General features: G+C 40.2%; 1 long non-coding RNA gene across 2 annotated transcripts in view; it reads left to right on the plus strand.

The window, feature by feature from the left end:
• Nucleotides 1-17105, plus strand: part of LOC308479324 — a 207150-nt gene that overhangs the window by 13899 nt on the left and 176146 nt on the right. For both annotated transcript variants that reach the window (XR_013987606.1, XR_013987607.1), the window contains 3 exons: nucleotides 5273-5478; nucleotides 6533-6600; nucleotides 8116-8167. This is a non-coding gene — a long non-coding RNA (uncharacterized lncRNA). The remainder of the gene's footprint in view (nucleotides 1-5272; nucleotides 5479-6532; nucleotides 6601-8115; nucleotides 8168-17105) is intronic.

Genomic DNA, 17105 nt, shown 5'->3' on the forward strand with positions numbered 1-17105 from the left:
CCTAAAATTTTGTTTTATATTAAAGCTTTCAAACAACCAGTTCCCAAAGGTTTTCACTAAAGGAGATTGGGGAAAAACTTTTACCTTGTGGTAGGTCACAATTGTGCAAATTCCAACTTGACTCATAGTTTCACTGGAACCAAGTGCTAAAAAACTTCAACAAGTTATAAGTTTATCTACAGTAGTCTTTATTTTAAGTGGTTTGGTCCTTTGAGTTTTGAAAAAGAAATCTCCGTATGTAATACAATTGCCAAATGTTGCTCTTAAGAAAATAGCAATTGGTTCAATTTAGCAGTAGGAAGTGTGGCTAATGTGCACCTCACCTTCTGCTACAGTCGAAGCAAACAGGGCAGTGATTCCAAATGGCTCTTTGATTAATGATCACAAAAACTTCATGATTCCTTTACTTGGGTGAACAGCTTTAGTGAAAACAGCAGTCCACAGGACCTCAAAAGCAGCTGGATTTCATTGATTCAGAATGAAATAATAAAGTATTAATTTTACTAAACACAAATCCATCAAATAGCAGATCCCTAATGATGGGGGCAGGGGATGTTGGGAATCTGCACCTGGTTTTTCAACTGCTAACATAATTTACGACTGCATAATTTATATTAGAAAAATGATATTCAGAGTAGCTATCAAAGATAAACATATACTGCAGAAGGGTTCTTCCTTCTATTTTAGAATGTTGAACTATTATTTGGGTAATGAAACAACGATAGAATGGTCATCAATGTTTCGGAAGGTGGACATGAAAGGCCAGCAAAGAAGACCAGAAGGGAAATAACATTTGTCTCAATATGTCTGATTACTGCATTCAGTGGAAAAATTAAGCCACATTTATGATGAGGTAAATGTTTTCCTGTAACTTCAGATAAATAAGTTTGTCCTATTGAATAAGTTTTAGCCAAATTTATGGACAACTGTAAAAAAACCCATATTTTAGATTCCAAGTGAAGAGGCAGTCCTGATATTTCACACTTTAATCCAACCTCTTAAATGTACACTTGACTAACGAGGCTCAGTATATCAACCGAATTCTGCCTGAATGCTGCTGTTTGGAATGGGCGGGGAGAGAGAGAGACTCATATATCAGAGTTTTCCTATTCAATATGTATATACATTTTCAAAATACAAAGAGCAAAGAAAGCCATATTTGTCAGGGGCAGTGGGGTGTGAGATGAGCTATTTATAAAGTGAGAATCTGAACACAGGACAGGAAAACTAACGAGTGTTTGTTTACGTGAAGGTTCAAGCAGCTTCACTTGGGTTCTCAGCTCCAAAGTAGAGGATACACAAATACAGTATGTCTCTGGCAACTCAGTTCCTAACTGCACACAACAGAGAAGAATAAGGACCCACTCTCTGCCTGCGCAAAAACTCACTCTCTCTCTCAAACTCCTCCTCCCAGCCCCACCCCAGCCTCTACCTGCATCCCATGATAACTCTTGCTCTCACTCTCGGCTCTCCTCCTCCCACTGAGTCCACCCTCTGCCTGCACATTTTTGAGAAGAAGCGCAAATATGTGAAAAAAGGTGTCCCGTTTAAAGTCCACACAGGACAGGGAACACTTTTCTCAAAAAAAGGATGATCACATTTTTCTAGGAACAAGTGGCAACCCTAGCTATGGATCATCTACTTAGAATAATTCAGACCCTTAATCAGCATTTATACTTGGTTTTAAAAATTTCAGGTCTTAAATGCTCTTAAATAAATGATAGGAGGTAACTATAGTGCTGGATTATGAACCTGTCATATCCCACATTTATATTTATGCTAGAAGCTAGAATGGTTTTTTCTTTTTATCTAGACTGATGCCCAAGTGACGCTGTCATTACCTTTTGTCCTGGTATAAAAATGCTGCATGTTTATCAAAAGCAGGCACCACAAGGAATATAGATAGATACACACATACAGATAGACAGAGATACACAGGCAAACAAAATCAGAGGGTGAAATAGAGCAAAGTTTCTTTAAAAACACTCCCTCCCCCAGCAGCAGTTTGTTCTTTTTAAGAGCAAATGGAACTGCAGACATTAAAATTAAATCAGAGCAATTTCGTGAAAGGAACAAAAAATGTCAAGACCAGTGAAACACATGCATAACTACATAATGAAGAATCCAAAAGGAAAATTGGCTAGGAAAAAAAGAACATATGTGAAAAAAGACTATTCTTGAAGTCTACTGTGCAGTAGCTATCTCAAAGCCTTAAAAATATATGAAATGAATTATCACCCTCTACTCACTTCATACCACTTATAATGAACATCAGGGAAAGGCTTTTTCTAATGCAAGAAAATTCTATCCATCCATCCCTATTATGAGGCTCATTCATCTGAGGTAAAATTCATTTTCATTTCTGATTTTGAGAGCTTCATAGGGGAGGATTGCTTATTCATTTAAAGCAGATTCAAAGAATATCCTATAAGTTATAGTACAGTGGTACCTTGGGTTACATACGCTTCAGGTTACATACGCTTCAGGTTACAGACTCCGCTAACCCAGAAACAGTACCTCAGGTTAAGAGCTTTGCTTCAGGATGAGAACAGAAATCGTGCACTGGCAGCGCAACGGCAGCGGGAGGCCCCATTACCTAAAGTGGTGCTTCAGGTTAAGAACAGTTTCAGGTTAAGAACGGACCTCCGGAATGAATTAAGTACTTAACCTGAGGTACCACTGTAGTTTGTGACAAATTTTGGAACTGGGGCAGTTTCGAAATCACAGGTACAATATGAGTGCCCCTAAACCACAGTTGGGCCAGGTTAGTCAAGACGTTGTCACTAGGTAGCTGTTCCTACAACTGCCTGGCCTTTTCAAACAAACCTAACTTTTGAAGGGCAGGGAGATGGCCAGCAGAAAAGAGCTTGTAGGCCTCATTCCTAAGGCCTGTGTACTCCTGAGGATTTTGTTTTGTTTTGTTTGTTACTGGGATACATGGAAATGTAGTTAAGTCACATCCCTATCCATTGCACAGACTTTAAGAATGAAACATACAAGGCCAATAAATGTCATGAGCCAGCCTTGTCCACCACCAGTCTCCCGCTCCCTGGCCAAGATCAGTCTCCTTGGGAAGGCTGAGACTGGATGAGGGCAACCGCCCTTGCAGACCCTCCAAGTGTCACTATTTTCCAGGACATGGCTGGATCTACAGAATTCAGTTTCTGATTTGATATTGGAATGTCCCGCTTTTCCTTTGGACGTCCCTATTATCGGAGAAATGTTGGAGGGTAATTGAGTTATGCGACCCCTGAGCCAAGAAGATAAGTAACTATACAACCTTTAAAGGTAAAGGGACCCCTGACAATTAAGTCCAGTCGCGAACAACTCTGGAGTTGCAGTGCTCATCTTGCTCTATAGGCTGAGGGAGCCAGTGTTTGTCTGCTTCCACAGACAGTTTTTCCGGGTCATGAGCAGCGCACGGAAATGCCGTTTACCTTCCCGCTGGAGTGGTACCTATTTATCTACTTGCATTGCGTGCTATCGAACTGCTAGGTTGGCAGGAACAGGGACCGAACAACGGGAACTCACCCCGTCATGGGGATTCAAACCGCCAACCTTTCGATTGGCAAGCCCAAGCTGCACAGTAGTTTAACCCACAGCGCCACCTGCCAACCTTTGGAAGACATCTAAAGGCAGCCCTGTATAGGGAAGTTTTTTAAATGTTTTATTATGTTTTTATATGTCGGAAGCCACCCAGAGTGGCTGGGGTAACCCAGTCAGATGGGCAGGGTATAAATAATAAAAATTATTATGAAATAGGACGTCCCTATTTTCATCGGAAAAAATGTTGGAGCGTATGTGATGATGAATCACAATAAATCATAATAATGCCCTCACCCATGTGTGAATTTCAGTGCCAAAAGCTGAACATTTCCTTCCCCCCCCCCCGTCCCCCCGGATTCATAGACATTATGCACAAGACATCTCTAGTCAATGAATCTTCAGTCAGATCTAGTTCAACCAAGATGTATCATGAATATTAAGACAAGAGATGGATGAGGTTTGCCTTCCTCATGGAATTGCTGAGTTTATTTGCCCCCATCCAGGCATGCACCCCCCCAAAAAAAACTCCCACTGCAGTAGCCTTTGGAAAATACGCAACTCTCGGTGACTACCAGCTCTTTTTGCACACTTAAAGAGGAAGGGATTGGGGGGGGGATCTCTTCTTCCCTTTTTAATGCCACTTCTGCTGTGGTCCAAGTCCAATAAGCAGGTGTTTTCAAGAGAAGGACCAGTTCCAGACACACCATGTATTCAGTCTCTTCTGATGACACCACCCCATAATGCATATCAACTAGATAGATCCACACATTTGGGGAAATGGGGCATCTGAAAACAACTCCAGCCTCAGATTACTCTGGCAGAGGATGAGTAAATCACAGATTATTCAGAATGTGATCTTATACCGATTCCCTATAGAAATGAATTCTTGATGGTGTGGGCTTGTTGACGCTGCTGTGCTGTTCTTATAAATTAGACCAGGTGAAAAACATTGGGGCTATTTCACCTCTGAGGCAAGTTGACATGATTCAGTGGAGCTCCAAATTACAGCAATGAAAAGTGATTCCACATGTGTAACTTTCAGGTTAAATTTACAATGCTATAAAGGAGATTTTTAATAATATAAATAAACTTAAATCCCTCAACCTGCTGTTTTTTGGCCAGGGGGAATGAAGCCCAATTCATTTTCAATGCCATCCAGAGTACATAGCCCCTCAGCAAAGGCACTCTGGGTAACTTTAAACTTTTTTTTTATCTTTTGAAGTATTTGAGTCTGTTACTAAAATATTTAGATAATTTATCACCATCTGCACTTGGGAGAGATACTGCCTAAGAAAAACTGAGAAGAAGCCAAGAGGGATTGTTGAATCTCACAAAACTAGCATTTAGCAGAGAACTGCTAAAGAATTTACAGTCAAGATGGATTGGCAAAAACTTTCCTCCATTCAGGCAGGCATGAGTTGAATTGGTTCCATGTGCTTATTTTTTGGTGACTATTTCCAGATACCATGTCAGTGAGAAGCACCTGCTTGTCTTGATCACCCAGAGCAATGCAGAAGAAATCCAATATCATCTAATTTGTCCAGTAACCTAGATCAGATGGGGAAAATAGCTGCAAATTACCGGCAAGGAGGGACTTACTTTGCATTATTCAATATCAGTTACCTCTCTACACAACAGCAAGTATACTACTCTCTCTCTCTCTCTCTCTCTCTCTCTCTCTCTCTCTCTCTCTCTCTCTATATATATATATATATATAATTTACAGGGGTAGCCAATGTGGTATCATGCCTGTGTTATTGGACTACATATCTCATTATCAACGGCCATGGGGACTGGGGCTGCCAGGAGTTGGAAGAAGATTCCCTACCCCTTCTATTTAGCAATTATGTAAGGAAAGAGGAAGAGTCTCCTCCTAACAATGGAAGAAGAATGATTACCATGTCCTATGGAGGAAGGAGAAAACCATATCCTGTAAGTACAGATGGGATGAGGAGAGCACAAAAAATACAAGCATTGAATTAAAATGACAGATAAACCCATAGCATGCTCCCAAAGTAGTTGGAATGTCATGGAGGTTTCTGTTCATGTACCGTATATGACGGAAGGCAAGGTATCTATTCGTTTTCTAAGTAGATGAGTGTTAGAAATGTGGCCAGATTCTTAGGAGTGTCCTGGATACAGGCTGTTTGTACAAAGTACTCTTTTCTGTGCAAAATACCCTTTCACCTTGTTTATCATTACTAAAATTCCTCATCCTGAGCTCTAAGTTTACATGGCATAGGGACAGAGAGCTATAGATGTATGCTGCAAACCCCCATCAACTTAGTATTGGTCTTTTTGTGTGGGGTTTATATAGTGGTGGTGCTGTACTGTGACTAGATCTCAACATACACCGTGTTCCATGCTCTCTAGTGACAATGTGGGCAGCCAGTGTAAAGTTGTGCTATCAGAGAGAGCATGACACAACTCTGTCCTGTTTTAACGGAGTGTTCTGTCAGGGGATCAGTTCTTCTGGAATTCTATCAGTGGGACATCTGTCAAATCTTTTATCTCATCAGCTGACAGAACCTGATCATAGTATTCTGTCCTTAGAACAAAATCCTAAATACAACCCTCAGAATGGAACTTATTCTGAGTAAAGATGTATAGGATTCTGCTGTACCAGAAGGATGTTTCATAGGCCACAGTATTCTATTAAAACGCCTTTATTATCATTCAGCCATTATCTCACTGATGTGTCATGGAGGTAGATGAGAATTTAGATTCAGCTCCTATCTTTTAGTAAAACCTGCAGTTTCAGTAACTTTACCATTATCTTTGTTAAAGCTCTGGCATCTTCCAGGTAAGTATTTCCTATTGCAACCATTTCCCTTTCCAGTAAATCTATATACAGTTCAAAATGGCTGATGAATTTGCAGTTTTATAGAGGTCTTTCTAATTATCTAATTTTTCTCTTGTCGTTTCTCACCCCTGGTAACACTTCTGAGGTTTATCTGTTCAACTTCATGATTTCTTTTTTTCACAGAAAAGAAATTAAGGCCTGAGCTCTCCTTTAATGAGGGCAATGAAGACAAATGGATGGCAAATAATATGGTAAGAACAATTTCCTAATATAATTTATAGATAGAAAGGATGGAGTCGCCTCCTTAAAAATACACCTTCATTCTGTTACTTCTATTTTAAGACTTCACGGGAAAAGAATATTGTAAATCCATGTGCTAGGAGGCCTTGGATAATCATTTATTTTCTTTGGATAAGAGAAATCTTAACTGCAGTAGAATTGAGTAATCCTCCTCCTCCATAAACCTTTTATTGTAGTATACTTCTGTAGTATTCAGTGAGGGCTACCCTGGGTCAAGTGACCTAACAATTGCAGAACAATGTTTTTCTCATTGAAAATTGTTTTTAGATTGGTTAGAGAGCTCCTGCTTTATCTACTCTGCAATCTCTGGACGTTAGCAGGAATGGGAGATGGCATAGGGGAGAAACACAGTGCTAGGCCCTGTTTTCTTGGCTTAATAGCAAACTGCCAATAGAAAATAGAGTGTGCAGAGTTACCTAGACCTCTGGCATGGCATGGGACGAGTTGCAGATTAAAATAGATGGATGCCTCACTGCCCACCATCTCTTAATAGTTGGCATTCTTCTTGCTCAGTCCAGACCATTAGGTGGTAATATGGGAGGAACTTGAAACTTCTCAAACCTTTTAACCAATGTACCAGAGACTTTTCATTTTTAGTTAAACATCCCCATGTGTAGTTTAGTTAGTACTTTAGTACTTTGGTTAACCCACGGATAGGGACTCCCCTCCCCATTGGTCACACTGCCTAGGGCTGATGGGAGCTATAGTCCAACACCTGGAGGTCCCCAGATTCTCCTCCTGTGATATAGACATTGATGAACCTATGGAGTCAACTTGAACCTCCAATGGAGGCTTGCATGGTGACTTTAATTTTAAGCTGTCACAATTTTACAAACGTTAATTAGGAAGTATTACTTTAACACAGGTTTTGAAACAGTCCTGGTCTCTGCTTGCTCTGTTCTCTGAATAACTCACATTTTGAAAAGTACCTAAAAACTTTATGCAAGGAAACAAATGCAGAACGCAGAAGCTAAAATGCATAACTAAAGGATTTGCTTTGTGGTAGGATTTCCAAAAGCAGGAAATGCTTATAGACCACCAGAAAGCTCTGCTAAAAGTGTCCTTTAAAGCATACATGGCTTAAGAAAATTTAAAATTGGGAGTGGGAAGCTCTTGCAAGCATTAAGAGCATTTGGCGTCACAGATTTCTGGATAGCACACAAATCTAAGTTCCTAGTTTCAGAATAATCATGAGCATGCACTGCATTAGTTGTGACCGCCCTGAAATCAAAGCATTAGTTTTGACCTGCTCGTTAATTATAAATGTGGGTCATGCCACATATTGTTTATTGACCTCCTCAGAATCAATGTAACGTAGATCATACTAATTCAAGGAATCCAGATGGCTGCAGCATGCATGCCCATTGTCTTACCGAGGTGGAGGGTTGCTACGTGTATTATTTTCTTTTGTGAAATGCTTGCCTGTTCTTATTACTGTAAAATATTGCTTTCGTCTTTTTCTTTAGAAGCCCTCTCCCCAGGGCCATGAGATCTAAGAAGATACTTGATGTGAGGGAGGTAAGTGTGGGTTTTATTTTTCCTCAGAGCAATGCTCATTTAGAATTCACAGGAAGAACTCAAGGAGATATTTGCAACTTTTTCCCATCACACAAAGTTAATTTAATTTACTAGGAGTTTGATTTTCATGGCAAGGTACTGAGACACCTGGCATAGTTCTTTCTGTGATTTAAATTGTATCCACCGGTTCACATGCTATTATTTGCTTTGCTAGTCGTCTTGGTTCACCTACCATATCATGCAACAAAGGGCAATACCTTCCATGCCTTAAAAAATACCCAGGAATAATTAATCTCCCAAATAGTCCTATATGCTCGTCAGAGAAGAGTTGTTAAACAAATGCAGAAACAAAGGAGGCCTATAATTAAACTTCACTGAAGGACATTCCTGATATTTTCTGAGCTTCTCTGGGTGCTTTTTGTCAGGCTTTGTCTGTTGCTTTCAGTGCTTTCAGGTTTAGGCAGAACTGAATGGAACATTCACATTGCCTTCCAAGCTGTCCTTCCAAGCATTGCCTTCGCAAAAAAAAAAATCTATGTGAGCTGTATTCAACCCACTCAACCTTTCTTTCTGCTCCATGCAGCCGCCATATGGTGTGACACTTCATCATAACTGCAAAGCTTGTTCTAGGGCAAAAGCTGGGGAAACTTCTTTAGGGAATAATACAACGTTATGAGAGCCAGTGTGGTGTAGTGGTTAAGAGCAGTGGACTTGTAATCTGGTGAACCGGGTTTGATTCCCTGTTCCTCCACATGCAGCTGCTGGGTGACCTTGGGCTAGTCACACTTCTCTGACGTCTCTCAGCCCCACTCACCTCACAGAGTGTTTGTTGTGGGGGAGGAAGAGAAAGGAGATTGTTAGCCGCTTTGAGACTCCTTAGGGTAGTGATAAAGCAGGATATCAAATCCAAATTCCTCCTCTTATTACAGGTTGGATATTATAGCCCTAAAGTCGGACTGTGATTGTTCATACTGATAGATTATACTATTCTATTGATTATACTATTCCATTGGATTTCTCCCTGATTTGGATATTATTTTTATTTATTAGATTTGTATACCATTCTTCATTCGACCATCATAAAATACATAATAAAACAGAAAGAAATGAACAACCCCCCTCCCACAAACACATTTAAAATGCCATAGGACAGTGGTGGCCAAACTTGGCCCTCCGGCTGTTTTTGGAGCACAACTCCCATCATCCCTAGCTAACAGGTCAGGGATGATGGGAATTGTAGTCCAAAAACAGCTGAAGGGCCAAGTTTGGCTACCACTGCCATAGGATGTTAATCAGCCAAAGGCCTAGTTATAGAGAAATGTTTTCACCTGGTGTCTAAACGTATTTAATGAAGGCAACAAACGCATTCTCATGTTGCCACCCTTTGGACCTCTTCTGGAGGAGGCACACAAAGAAGGTCCACAGATGATGGTTGCAGGGTCCAAGCTGATTCATATGGGGAGAGGCAGACCTTGAGGTATTGCAGTCCTGAGCCGTTTAAGTATTAATAGGTTAAAACCAGCACTTTGAATTGGGCCTGGAAACTAATTGGCAGGCAATGCAGTCGAGCCAGAACTGGTGTAATATGCTGTCTTGCCTCAGTGAGCAATCTGGCCATTGAATTCTGCAACAACCAGCTAATGTTTATGAAGTACCGTATTTTTCGCTCTATAACACACACCCGACCATAACACGCATGTAGTTTTTAGAGGAGGAAAATCCATAGGCATGCCACCCGTAGGCATTCCCTCCATAACACGCACAGACATTTCCCCTTACTTTCTAGGATAAAAAAGTGAGTGTTATGGTGCAAAAAATACGGTATCTTCAGAGGCAGCCCTACATATAATGTGCTACAATGATCTAGGCTTGAGTCAATGAGTTATAGATCTGAGTTAGTTATACCCACTGACTGACTATCATTCAAGAAGATTTTTGTGCTACCAGATTTCTTTTCAGTTGACTAGGCTCAGCACAGCAAATGCTAAGAATTGGTGGAGAATTTTGGATCTAGAATTACAAGATTCTAAGATACGATATTTAAGAAAATGCATTCACCTGAAGCATCAGGTAGAATGTTATCCAAGATGTACATAAATCCTTAAGGTTATAACTGTTGGGGAACTGTGTATGTGCAGCTACTCACACAGAGTCAATTAAGGTTTGGCAGACAGCCAGAAGGCAATCTGAAGGAGTAAGTCTGCCTGGAGATAACAGAGACATGAAGACAGCTTCCTGATTGGTCAAGCTCTTTCAAGGGAGTGATAATTAATGGCCTACTAACTGGAATGTGTTAGTTCAGGAGTTCAGTGTTCAGAGTTCTGTGTATCAGTGTAGGAGTTGAGAGTCGTGTCAGAGAGAGCTAGCATAAGATCCGTGTTCTGTTCCTGTAAATAGTCCACTGTATATAATAAACACCTAACTACAAGTTCCTGGTTCCTGATTCGTCTATCCTGTCTGCAGCCAAGTCGCCAATTGCTTCCGTGGATTCTGCTTGTACTCTGCTAGGTCTGGCTAAGGTCCTGCAACTAGTCAGAAAGTTGCGAAACACCAAATAGGTTTTGCCAATAATAACACATGATCTAGAGCGGGGGGGGGGGGGGACGACTGTTTTTTAGATCAAGAGCCACGCTCCCTTAATGGAAACTTTCTGGGGTTAGCACACCTGTGGTCCTGGGTACCAAAAGCAAAATTTGGTGATGCAACAGGTGTGATTCTTACCTTTGTACATTCCAGTCAGTCAAAATTCAAGGGTTTCTACAAACATACACACCACATACACATTTTCCATATTTTATCCAGGCAAGGAAGAAGCATGACCGTACTTCAGTGATGCATTCCAGCCATGCAAAAGCACCTGAGGAAGGCTGATGAGGGTTGAGGCCTAGGAAGAGTCCCTGGTGGCATAGAGAGAGATCTAGTTATTGCCTTTGGCCTGGGGGTTCCATACCCCTGAATTGAGGAAACCTCAGGGGTTTTGACTGTGACATTAACAGAGAGCTGATAAAACAGGCTAACTAAATACAGGTGTAGGTGACTGTATTACATTTAAGCCACTGTTTTATTTTTCTCCCAACACAGCTTTTGAAGGGGGGGGGGGGGTTGCATGAATATTTGCTTATTTTCCTGTATGGTGCTTTCTAGCACACAAAGATGTGTTCATATAAGAGAAGACAGATGCATCTCTTTTTAGTATAACACTTCTTGCACGCCAAGTCAGCCAAAAACACCTCCTTGGCTGTTTTTCACAGGTGTTCTAAAAGGAGATGTTTTACTAAAAATATACATCATCATCGCCCTGGGCATGTATGCCTCTCCACATGAGATAGAAAGTAAGCCATGCATGAGTGAAACTTTTGGGAAAGAAGGGCAGTATTAGTAGATCACTTTTCATGAGATTGAGGTTGATGCTATGTTTGAGAGGAATAAGGTAATTTGTACTGGGACAATCATATATATTTCTCAGGATGAGGTTTGCATAATTGATTCATGTTGAGAAAACAGACATAATCATAATTGCCTAACCAATTCTTGTTGGTAGTTGTATGGAGAGCAGTAGCAACAATGTCTATAGAGAATTACCAAATCCTATGACTGGGGGGGGGGGGCGGGCATGACAGAGATGTTTAAGATTATTCATGGTGTGGATAGAAAGGAGCTTCTCCCTCCACTCTCATAATACTAGAACCTTGGCCCAATCAATGTACACAAATGTTGGAAGATTCAGGACAGACCAAAGAGAGTACGCTTTTCACACAGTGCTTAGTCCAACTATGGAACTCACTCACACAGAAGTAATGATGACTGCCAATATAAATGGCTTTAAAAGAGGATTAGACAAATTCATGCAGTCTAAGGCTATCAATGACTACCAATGATTGTCAGAGGCAGTATGCCTCTGTATACCAGCTGCTGGGAATGGCAAGAAGGGAGAATGCTGTTTTTCCCCAGGTCCTGCTTATAGGCTTCCCCTAGGCATCCATTTGTCTTCTTATGTTCAGAATTGTATTTGGACTTTTATTTGCAGAAATAAAGAGGTGACTGAGAAGGAGGCATTGTTCTGGAAATTTGGGAACAGGGGTCTTTTATTTAAAGAAAGAATGGAGTAGTGAAGGGTTGCAGCTTTCTGTTTGATACTGTTGTGGGCATATTTTGATCAGCGAAACAAGAATGGGCATTTATGCCTGGATGCAAGACACTGAGGAAATAGAGAACAGTCAAAATTGTACAGGAGACTCTGATAGATATATCATCTTTCCCTCTGGGCCATTGGAGAGATAAATCTGAAATTTATTCATAATCAAAGCAATTCTGTAGGGAAATAAATGGGTACGAAAAGAAATAGCCTTAACAACAACAACAACAACAACGAGTCAGTAAACACAGAAATTAAGGAAATAACAGATTGTACATTTTATTCATTTATATTAAAGGCCAATCTTAAAAGGAATACCTAGCAAGACCATTAACGATGCAGAGCCCTCATTCTGTGATTTTATAGACCCCAAATCATTGCAGCCACTTTTGCTCCATGCAGACAGACTTTAATTTCCAAGCATTCAGAGTGTACTGCTTGTACATTTTCAAGTGTTTATATGTTAGGAAACCTCATTGTATTCTAAATTGTACACATGTATGGAACCCAGGTGTGCTTGTTGTTGTGATTTTATAAATATGTGGGGGGGGGGGAGAAGTACTGGGAGAAGTTGCAGTTCTAGATCCAAAATAACTAGCACACCTGGGGTCTATACATATGTGAACAATTGGGAGATGCATCCTTAAAAATGCACATACAAAAATATATAAAATCCTTATAAAATCATAAGTTTTCCTTAATGGTAAAATGTACAATGCTAATGCATAGCCTCTCCAATGAACTATTTTAGTGACAATCTATAATAACTGATAAAATCATATATGAAAAAAGTTTTGTGAGGGAGGAGGATAAAAACTACAGTTTTGGTGTTCTAAAACACAGGGACAGCATCACTTGAAGAAAGCGTGGATTGGGAAGGTTGTGGGACTTTCTAATCCTAATTACGGCTGATACAACTAGATAAATGGAACCTCTTGTGTACCAAACAGAAGAACTTGCAATGCAAACACTTCCTTTACTATCCCAGGGATGGCCTTATTACATGTTGTCCCTGTTGCAAAGTTAGAAAATAGTAACTCTGTAGAAACCACAAAATTAATGTATCATCATTGTTTCCATTTACAAGCTCCTTCATTTTTTTTCCCTTCAAGACCTTAATTTTAGCACTTAAATCTTTGGCTACTTTCCTTTAGAGAAATCCCTGGACATACACACTGAAAATGTAATCCTAAGCATTTGTATTGCAGCCAAGAGAACAGGTCATTTTACTTAAGTCTAAAAATTCATCCTTTAGTCTCCTGGTGTGCATGGATTTTGCAGCACATTAGTTAAAGTCACATATTTTTCAGAGACAAAAAAATAACAGCTTGTTCTTAAACCACAGCACATTATGGGTTCTTTTAAACAGCAAGAAATATGTGGTTTGATTCATACACAGTTATTTTTTGCAGCTTTGCCAGCATAAAACACTTGAGCATGCATCTGCTGGCAAACATTTTGATCTGTTGTAAGAGACAATCAATGAAATGAGTGTCAGAACATTGTTTCCATATTGCTCCCTAGATTACCATACCCACTGGCCAAATATTGCAGCCCAAGAGTGGGTGTAAATGTTTATTTTATTTTATTTTAAAATGCATGTCACAAAGCTGCAGAAAGTTTGGCTCTCTAATGATCTTGCAAAAGTTGTGACATTTCCAAACTGGCTGGTTTTATGAGCAACTACTGTATTGAGGTATTTAGTGTGTGGCAGCCCCGCCTCCCCAAAACCCCCACCTTTCTTGGGCCAATAATTACATTATTAGGTACATGAATGAAACAAGTTGTATCTGTTGGGGGAATTGTGCCCATGATTTCACACTCCCTGAGTTGTTGCCCCTTTCTAACCCCTCAGGAATGGGGTAACTGAAACCAGTCCTTTTTTTCCTTTAAAATTTTTTTAGGGGTACTCTCATTTTCCTACTCATATTGAAATACTGCCCCAAACTTAGATTCACAAAATGTTTATGGGTATGCATACCCCTGAGTTCCCCCCAGAAAAAAAACAACACTGACTGAAACCATTAAGTTGGTAGCACTTGTTGGAAATCATTTTCCTGCATTGTAAAATATCCACTTCAGGATCCCACCACTTCATCTTGCAGCACTGAATTATTGGCAAAACCTATTTGGTGTTTTGCAACTTTCTGACTAGTTGCAGGACCTTAGCCAGACCTAGCAGAGTACAAGCAGAATCCACGGAAGCAATTGGCGACGTGGCTGCAGAAGGATAGACGAAGCAGGAACTAGGAACTTGTAGTTAGGTGGACAGTGGACTATTTACAGGAACAGAACACGGATCTTTTGCTAGCTCTCTCTGACACGACTCACAACTCCTACACTCACACAGAGAACTCTAAACCTCTGAACACTGAACTAACACATTCCAGTTAGTAGGACATTAATTATCACTCCCTTGAGAGAGCTTGACCAATCAGGGAGCTGTATCCATGCCTCTGTTATCACCAGGCAGACTTACTCCTTCAGATTGCCTTCTGGCTGTCTGCCAAACCTTAATAGACTCTGTGTGAGTAGCTGCACGTACACAGTTTCCCAACAGTTCCATGATTAGGTATGAACTATGTGGAATTATGTCCTTGCCTTATTGGTCTCTTCTGAGTACGGTGCAGGAACATTTCTACCTCAGCAGCTCTAATGGGCCAGAATGGGCAGGGGATCAGGTACAGCATTTTGTTGATACTGGTACCCTGACAACCTGGTAAACACTTTTCTGAGTTGCTGTTCCAGTACTGGATTTCATAGGACTGGTCTGTAAGCCAGCCTAACGGTAAATTGCATTGTCTTACAATCTGCTTTCCAGTATCATCACTGCTTCATGAATCTTCAGTACTCATTTCTTTTTCACCCCCAATCATAAGAGATCCAGCTGTCCCTGGAATTTTTCCACTGAAATTGAGTCAGATCCTTGCCATTGTCAATATGTACTTTTGTGAAGGTTTGGAAGAGATTCCTTAAGTGGAATTGGAGGTTTCTAATTTGTATTTTTATATGGCTCATTGTTATGCTAATGAAATCACAATGAAACAGCACCAGATGCAGTTTTACTGCCATGTACATGGTTCCTATTTCAAGAATATCCCATTGTGCTGAGTGGCTAATTGACTTACAATATGACTGATGAGTGCAGTATGCTTTAGACTCATTTCCAGCAGTTTCAGCTGTTATCACACCATATTTATAGATATTCTGGAAATATATAGGAAGAAATGCCTGCTGAATTATTAGTAGTCTCCTGCCTATTGTGGTAGTCAATAGAGAGTATGGGAACATAGGAGGTTGCCTTATAGCAAGTCAGACCATTGGTCCATCTAGCTCAGTTTTGTCTACTCTGACTTTTAGCAGCCCTCTAGCATTTCAGACAGGAGGCATTCTCAATCCTACATTGAGATGCTGGGGATTAAACATAGAATCATAGACTTGTAGAGTTGGACCCTGATCGTCATATAGTCCAACCCCCAGAAATCTCAAGCATGCAAAACTGGTGGCCATCCAATTTCAACTTGGAAAACCACCAATGAAAGAGTCCACCACCACCTGAGGGAGTCTGTTCCACTGTTGAACAGCTGTTACCATCAGAAAGTTTCCTAAATCAGTATGAGGAAGGAGCATGTGTTGTTGAGTGTTGTGCATAGGGTGGAAGGAAAGCACCCTCGGTCTCATGTGTATTTCCACATTGAGTTGATCACTGTTCCTTTGAAAGGGAAAAAAACAGTAAGTAAGAGGAAACAAGTGAACATGACCCTCATACTGTCTTTTATATGAGAAAAAAAATTCCATACAGTCCCTTTGGTTACTCCCTAATAAATCATTGCTTACTCACATTACTTCTTCTGCTAGCATGTTAAAACTACAGCAAATCACTGATCTTGCAAGACAAACAATGTGCCATCCATTTTAGAAACTATTATCCTTTGCTGTTGACAAAAGAGTGCCTTTTGTGTCTGGCTTTTGGAAACCAAGCTACATTGATATGCAATTCATAGAAGTTCAATTATGCCTCTGATGAAAACAATTACAGCTGGAATTTAAAAGTACAGATTAAAAGGTTTGAATACTTGGCAAAAGTGATTTTAAGAAATATTAAAAGTAAATGGCTTTTTAATTCTATGAATTCATCAATTTGTAAGTTAATGAAATTAATGAAGCAAGAAATGAAATGGAAATTCTAGAAGTTTGCAGGCCTGTACTTAGTTTTCTGTCTATGCAAAGTCCTAGAATAGGCATTTACCACCACTAAGAGCTAAAGGTAATGAATAGCTTCATTTGAACACTAATTCAATTATACAACTCTCTTCCCTCCCCTTTCCCATCCACCAAATAATTTACAAATGTCTGAAGTCGACGATGGATGGACTTTCTTTTCTGACCAGCAGAAATCTGGGAACAAACACAATGGCCCTGATCCAGCAAAAGTTAGTCCCACTGAAGTCCCACTGAAAGCAATGGAGAAAAGGGAGTTTAGACTAACTTCTATTCTAGTGGTTTTAGTGGGAATTCAGTCACAGTTAAGTTTAGTTGGATTGGCACAACCATAAATATAAAGGCTGTAATACATAGGTTGAAACTACAGAACTATTGCTAAGGCTTCTGTATGGGTCCACACATTCCCTCCTTACTCTGAATAACAATATTAGCTAAGTTTTGTGCTTTTTCCTTCATATTGCAATGGCTATACTGAGAGGTGACACTTTCTACATTATGGAGTGTGAACAGTAACACAATATCCAGAGAAAAGATTTCTTGCCGCATTTTTATTAGGAAGTGGGGAGTGATGAAGAGAGG

Source organism: Podarcis pityusensis (assembly GCF_964106645.2).
Source record: "Podarcis pityusensis genome assembly, chromosome: 1".
In the NCBI taxonomy this organism is placed as follows: Eukaryota; Metazoa; Chordata; class Lepidosauria; order Squamata; family Lacertidae; genus Podarcis; species Podarcis pityusensis.